This window comes from Candoia aspera, chromosome 2, assembly GCF_035149785.1.
Source record: "Candoia aspera isolate rCanAsp1 chromosome 2, rCanAsp1.hap2, whole genome shotgun sequence".
Taxonomy (NCBI): Eukaryota; Metazoa; Chordata; class Lepidosauria; order Squamata; family Boidae; genus Candoia; species Candoia aspera.
This window is the reverse complement of record NC_086154.1, coordinates 98,447,624-98,455,321: the sequence shown is the minus strand read 5'-3', so window position 1 is coordinate 98,455,321 and position 7,698 is coordinate 98,447,624.

The window sequence follows — 7,698 nt, the reverse complement described above, 5'->3', positions numbered from 1 at the left end:
ATAAAGCAAAACAGAAATAAAAAAGAAGCCCTGCCATCTAGTGGCCTAAATATTTATTTCAAAGGTCAGCCATACTGGTGTGTTGTTTTTGTAAATCTACGGAACAAGATGTACACAAACATTGTGTTGTTTTTGTTTTGTTAAACTATACAACAAAATCTACACAGATGTGAAAAACAGAAATGAAAGTAAAGAATTGTGGTAAACACATACAAAAAGAGGTGCATTTTTTATTTTGCAGCACAGAATAAAAACAATACAAACTTTGAAAAAATCCAACAAACCCAAATATATTGGAAAACAATGACAATTAATCATTAAGAAAAATACAAACATTTTAAACATCCATATTCAATGCATCTGTTCAAAATGACATTTGTATTGATATTAGGAAAGTGTAAATACAGGTAATAAATGAATACCAAGTTACTTGAATTGGTCCACTATAATTTTCCAAAGGGTTTCACTCTGTTAATTCTTCAGCAAAAGCAATGTCACATGGTTTTGAATATTACTGTTTCAATAAAAGATTTTAGTTTTTCTACATTTTACAATAAAACATAGCAGCTATTAAGAACAATTGAATCAATTTCTCATGGTGAATTGATTTATGTGCATTATAAAATATAGATAGTAAACCAACCTCAGGATTTAGTACGGAAGATTGTTTAATGGTTTTTAAAAATTTGTTCAAAAACTTTCAACCAAAAGCATGGACTAACTGGAATAATAGTGCAGTTTTAGTGAGGTATAATGTCACCAACAGATTATTTTTATGGTAAATTCTTGAGGGCTAACTGAAATAAATTACTGTACCAGTCGAAGAGATATTTGTAGCTCAGGGTTGAACCGTGGAGTCCTTAGTGCTCTCTGAGCCTTGTTTTCTTGCAGACGTTTCATTGCCAGACTAGGCAACATCTTCAGCGCGGAGAGGGAGTGGGCCTTGCTCTCTGTTTATGTACCTTGGTTTGTCCCACTTGCGTTGGTGGGGGTGTTGTTCTCTCCTTGGGAGTTCCTTGATTGGGCTGTTTTGCTGCTTGGTTGATTTACTGTGTTAATAGTTCCTTGATGAGTGTGTCTTGTGCTGCTTGATTGTTCATCTGCTGTTAATCCTAGTGTTAATCTTTGCATATCTGGGTGTTGATTGCTGGTGAGGAGGTGTTCTGGTCTTTTGGCTTTTCTATTGTCTCTTTTGAATAGTATGTAAATGTTGTTTACCTCTATGTGTCTGTTGATGGCTGCTTTGTCTGAGTGCCAAGCATCCAGGAATTCTCTAGCGTTTTTGGATTTGGCTTGGTTTAGGATGCTCACAGTTTCCCAGTTGAAAGTATGGTTGAGTCTGTCCATGTGTTGTGAGATTAAGGAGTTCTCATCGTGTCTTCTGACTGCTAGTTGGTGTTTGTGGATGCGTTCTGCTAGTCTTCTGCCTGTCTGTCCTACATGGCTGTTACAGTCCTTACACTGTATGTTGTAGATAACTCCCGTTTTTTCTTCTTGGGCTACTGGGTCTTTTGGATTACTTAAGATGTTACTGTAAAAGGAATTTGCTTGCCATAAGGAAGTTTGATGAAATTCATTAGGTTCAGTGCCCAAATTATCCTGCATTTTTTTTAGACTCTCAAGAGAATCATGAGATTTTTATATAACATTTTTGAGAGTTCCTTATTATTAAATGTAGTTATACCATTCTTTAAATATTGTTAATAGCCCTTACTGATATGATTTGTATGTTTTATGAAAGAATGACTGAATTTTACTCATTTGAAATCAGGTTGGTGCTTCTTTGCAGTGCTTTTGCAAAATATATTCAGATTTACAATTAAATCTCTAATTCTATAAAACCTTCTGTCTTGCCATACCTTGTAGTTATCCTCATGCTTAATATGCAGTGATTAAGAAATGGGAGAAGAGGTCAATAGCCAAAAGTTGTTTCCAGCTTCTCCAAACTTGAATATTGATTTGAAAAGAGATGCATACATTAAAACTGGCAGAATTACTCAGTGCCTGGGGGAATTGTTCCACTCACAAAATACGCATCAGTAGGAGACAAAGTCTTGCTAGTTTTTCTATAGTTTTTCTTTTTGAAGCATCAAGGCTAGACTGCTAGAAGAGTTTTTGAAGCTTTTGAAGCTGAAAGCTTTCATTTGTTACACTGAACAAATATTCGCTATATGTTTTTATACTCTTCAAATAAGCAATAAGCTCCTGAAATATTAGAGGATACCATATTCCAGAGCTGTTAAAATTATAAAGCCAGTATCAGTAAAAGCAAGGAGCATGTTTTCATTTTTCTACTACTACTCTAAAGGTCTTCAGCAAAGGATCGTTACCTTGCCGTGGTGCTGGAGCTTAAGCACCTCAATGATGCCATGAGCTAAACCGTGAAGGGCCACCCAGGATGGGAAGGTCATGACAGAGAGGTCAGACTAAATGCGATCCCTGGGGAAGGTAATGGCAACCCACCCGAGTATTCTTGCCGTGAAAACTAAATGGATCAGTACAACCAGAGATATGTCAGTATACCATCGGAAGATGAGACCCCCAGGTCGGAAGATGGTCAAAATGCTACTGGGGAGGAACAGAGGATGAGTTCAACTAGCCCCAGACGTGATGACGCAGCTAGCTCAAAGCCAAAAGGACAGTTAGCGCCCGATGGTGCTGGTGGTGAACAGCAAATCCAATGTTATAAGGATCAACACACCATTGGAACCTGGAATGTAAGATCTATGAGCCAGGGCAAATTGGATGTGGTTATTGGTGAAATGTCAAGATTAAAGATAGACATTTTGGGCATCAGTGAACTGAAATGGACTGGAATGGGCCATTTCACATCAAATGACCACGAGATCTACTACTGTGGACAAGAGGACCACAGAAGAAATGGAGTAGCCTTCATAATTAATAGTAAAGTGGCTAAAGCAGTGCTTGGATACAACCCAAAAAACGATAGAATGATCTCAGGGCAAGCCATCTAACATCACAGTGATCCAAATATACTCCCCAACCACAGATGCTGAAGAAGCTGAAGTAGAGCAGTTCTATGAGGATCTGCAGCACCTACTGGACAACACGCCTAAAAGAGATGTTATTTTCATCACAGGAGACTGGAATGCTAAGGTGGGCAGTCAAATGACACCTGGAATTACAGGTAAGCATGGCCTGGGAGAACAAAACGAAGCAGGACATAGGCTGATAGAATTTTGCCAAGACAACTCACTCTGCATAACAAACACTCTCTTCCAACAACCTAAGAGATGGCTTTATACATGGACTTCATCAGATGGACAACACCGAAATCAGATTGACTACATCCTTTGCAGCCAAAGGTGGTGGACATCTATAGTCGGTAAAAACAAGACCTGGAGCTGACTGCAGTTCAGATCACGAACTTCTTATTGCGCAATTTAGAATCAGACTAAAGAGATTAGGGAAGACCCAGAGATCAGCTAGATATGAGCTCACTAATATCCCTAAGGAATATGCAGTGGAGGTGAAGAATAGATTTAAGGGACTGGACTTAGTAGATAGGGTCCCAGAAGAACTATGGACAGAAGTTCGCAACATTGTTCAGGAGGCGGCAACAAAATACATCCCAAAGAAAGAGAAAACCAAGAAGGCAAAGTGGCTGTCTGCTGAGACACTAGAAGTAGCCCAAGAAAGAAGGAAAGCAAAAGGCAACAGTGATAGGGGGAGATATGCCCAATTAAATGCAAAATTCCAGAGGTTAGCCAGAAGAGATAAGGAATTATTTTTAAACAAGCAATGCGCGGAAGTGGAAGAAGACAATAGAATAGGAAGGATAAGAGTCCTCTTCCAGAAAATTAGAAACATTGGAGGTAAATTCCAGGCAAAAATGGGTATGATCAAAAACAAAGATGGCAAGGACCTAACAGAAGAAGAAGAGATCAAGAAAAGGTGGCAAGAATATACGGGAGACCTGTATAGGAAGGATAACAATATCGGGGATAGCTTTGACGGTGTGGTCAGTGAGCTAGAGCCAGACATCCTGAAGAGTGAGGTTGAATGGGCCTTAAGAAGCATTGCTAAAACAAGGCAGCAGGAGACGACGGCATCCCAGCTGAACTGTTCAAAATCTTGCAAGATGATGCTGTCAAAGTAATGCATGCTATATGCCAGCAAATTTGGAAAACACAGGAATGGCTATCAGATTGGAAAAAATCAACTTATATCCCCATACCAAAAAAGGGAAACACTAAAGAATGTTCAAACTATCGAACAGTGGCACTCACTTCACATGCCAGTAAGGTAATGCTCAAGATCCTGCAAGGTAGACTTCAGCAATTCATGGAGTGAGAATTGCCAGATGCACAAGCTGGGTTTAGAAAAGGCAGAGGAACTCGGGACCAAATTGCCAATATCCGCTGGATAATGGAAAAAGCCAGGGAGTTTCAGAAAAACATCTATTTCTGTTTTATTGACTATTCTAAAGCCTTTGACTGTGCGGACCATAACAAATTGTGGCAAGTTCTTAGCGGTATGGAGATACCAAGTCATCTTGTCTGCCTCCTGAAGAATCTGTATAACGACCAAGTAGCAACAGTAAGAACAGATCATGGAACAACAGACTGGTTTATGATTGGGAAAGGAGTACGGCCGGGCTGTATACTCTCACCCTACCTATTCAACTTGTATGCAGAACACATCATGTGACATGCTGGGCTTGAGGAATCCAAGGCTGGAGTTAAAATCGCTGGAAGAAACATTAACAATCTCAGATATGCAGATGATACCACTTTGATGGCTGAAAGCAAAGAGGAACTGAGGAACCTTATGATGAAGGCGAAAGAAGAAAGTGCAAAAGCTGGCTTGCAGCTAAACCTGAAAAAAACCAAGATTATGGCAACCAGCTTGATTGATAACTGGCAAATAGAGGGAGAAAATGTAGAGGCAGTGAAAGACTTTGTATTTCTAGGTGCGAAGATTACTGCAGATGCTGACTGCAGTCAGGAAATCAGAAGACGTTTAATCCTTGGAAGAAGAGCAATGACAAATCTCGATAAAATAGTTAAGAGCAGAGACATCACACTGACAACAAAGGCCCGCATAGTTAAAGCAATGGTGTTCCCCGTAGTAACATATGGCTGCGAGAGCTGGAGCATTAGGAAGGCTGAGAGAAGGAAGATTGATGCTTTTGAACTGTGGTGTTGGAGGAAACTTCTGAGAGTGCCTTGGACTGCAAGAAGATCAAACCAGTCCATCCTCCGGGAAATAAAGCCAGACTGCTCACTTGAGGGAATATTAAAGGCAAAACTGAAATACTTTGGCCACATAATGAGAAGACAGGACACCCTGGAGAAGATGCTGATGCTAGGGAGAGTGGAAGGGAAAAGGAAGAGGGGTCGACCAAGGGCAAGATGGATGGATGATATTCTAGAGGTGATGGACTCATCCCTGGGGGAGCTGGGGGTGTTGACTGACAGGAAGCTCTGGTGTGGGCTGGTCCATGAAGTCACGAAGAGTCGGAAGCGACTGAATGAATAAACAACAACAACTCTAAAGGTAATTTAATGCAACTCTGAAGTTGTACTGAAATACTGATTGCTATTACAAGTAGCTGGACATGGTAAAAGTCAAGTGTTGTAGCCACTACTCGCCCAAGTTTTTTCTAGAATTTTAAAGTCATGGAATACTGAAAACTTTCCATAGTTTCAAGTTGTAGTCATGTGCTCTCACACTCCCTTCCATATAGCATACATATGTCTCACATCCAGAAGTACAGGGTTCTTAACCTGGGCCCACAAACCACTTGTGGGGGTCTGTGGATAGATTTCATGGGGTCCCATTTAGATGGGAAAAACATAGCTTTATTTTCACATGTATTACTATATTACCTATATTTTTTATAGTTTGATAACTGTATTTGAACATAATTGGGGTTCATAGGTTTCACCAGACTCTAAAAGCGGTCCATGGCACAAAAAAGGTTAAGAACCCCTGAAGTAATGCAGCATATTCCAGCACATTTTCAGAATCATATAAATTGACCCTAAGATAGATTTCTAAATTACTCATAGTAAGCATGCTCTGAAAGCTGAATTAAGCAACATTCTGAGAATGGAACTTTATATAACATTATATACATTATTTATATGAACAGAATGTGAATACACAAAGACACAAACTGCAGATTGTTGACCACAATAATTCTTCAGAAGGCACCACCCATGCTTTTCTAATCAGCCAATCATTTTCTAATCAGCCAAGCAGACCACATTCTATGGTTGCACAAAACTAGAGGATCTTGATGGAATAAAATACAGAAGTTCCATAGATTCATATTCTACTGCCATTTTAGGGAAAACTGCGTATTTCTGAAAAATGCTTCAAATGGTCATACTTCAACTAGCCAAACTCTGCAAACATCCCACTTATGGAAGAATAGATAGCCTTGATGCAATAAGATCAAAAACATCTAAGAGCAACACATTTAGGTCCATTCAAAAGACCATACATCAGTTTTCCTTGCTTGGAAGGAGCAGAACAAGGCACCCAAAGACATTTTGGGTCTTACTGAAGCAAGGTACACTACTGCTCCATGGCTAGTGAGTTGGAGTGATCTGGCTCTTTGGAAAGTCATAACAATGCTACCCAGTGCCATGTTTCACTGGGAACAGCTAGAGGATTGGACCTCATAGCATCAGTTCTGTCTAGGTTTGTGTCAATGTGCCTGGTTGAGAAGTGGGCATTCCTTGCCGTTTTCAAAAACACATGCATTTTTATCCAGAACAATATAGCAGACATAATCTATATTGTCTTCCTGCATCTAGCTGTATCTATGGTTGGTGAAACTGGTGAGTTTGGATGTGGCCATCTGGACTATATTCGAAATATGCCTGTTTTTACCTGTCCATCAGGGTTGTGCTCTTCCTGCCTTAAAGCTTTTTAGTATTACAGAAATTATATGTATTTAATTCATTTGGCTGACAGCATCTGGGGCTGTTTTAGGAATATTGGCCCGGAACACACACAGGAATACAGTTCCTGTGGAAGTCTGCAAGGTGCGGGCAAACCAATATTTCAGTCTTGTGCAAGATTTGGGAGTTTGGCTGGCAGGGAAATAGATGCTCTAGGCAGTTCTGCGTTGTTCTGGATAGCTTCGGGGGTTAAGGGGTTGTAATTCTGAAAAGCTTCCACTTTAAGAATTAAGAATTACATCCCCTTGTTTTCATTTGTCCTTAACCCAGCCCACTTTCTGTTTCTGCATCTGCATCAATCGCAGAAAGCCATTCTAACGCATTCCGTTCCTTGTCATTGCCTATCTTTTAAAATCCTTTCTTCCTCGAGACAACTCGTGTTCCATACACACTTACGTTAGTAATTATTATTTCTAACCTATAAAAGGTCTGTAGAGAAAAGGAAAACCAGTTTTTAATCCTAAGCATAAAAGTACTCACGAACGCACATGCCCGCACCCAAAATGGCGATTAGTTCCTCCCTCCATTTCACCGCCATACACCCTCTAGAGAAACTTCAGCTGCCCCGACTTCCTCTTCCAGCTCCCGGCAGCCATTTTCCTTTCACTGTAGGCACGGGACCTGAAAAGCAGGAAGGAGATCGGCGCGTATCCTTCCAGCCAATCATTAAGCAAGTGGCTTGGATTGGCGGGCCTAGAGGCCGACGCCTTCCTACCCCGCTTTCAAGGGGAGGCGGAACTTTGTTTGGCAATGGCCAATGAAA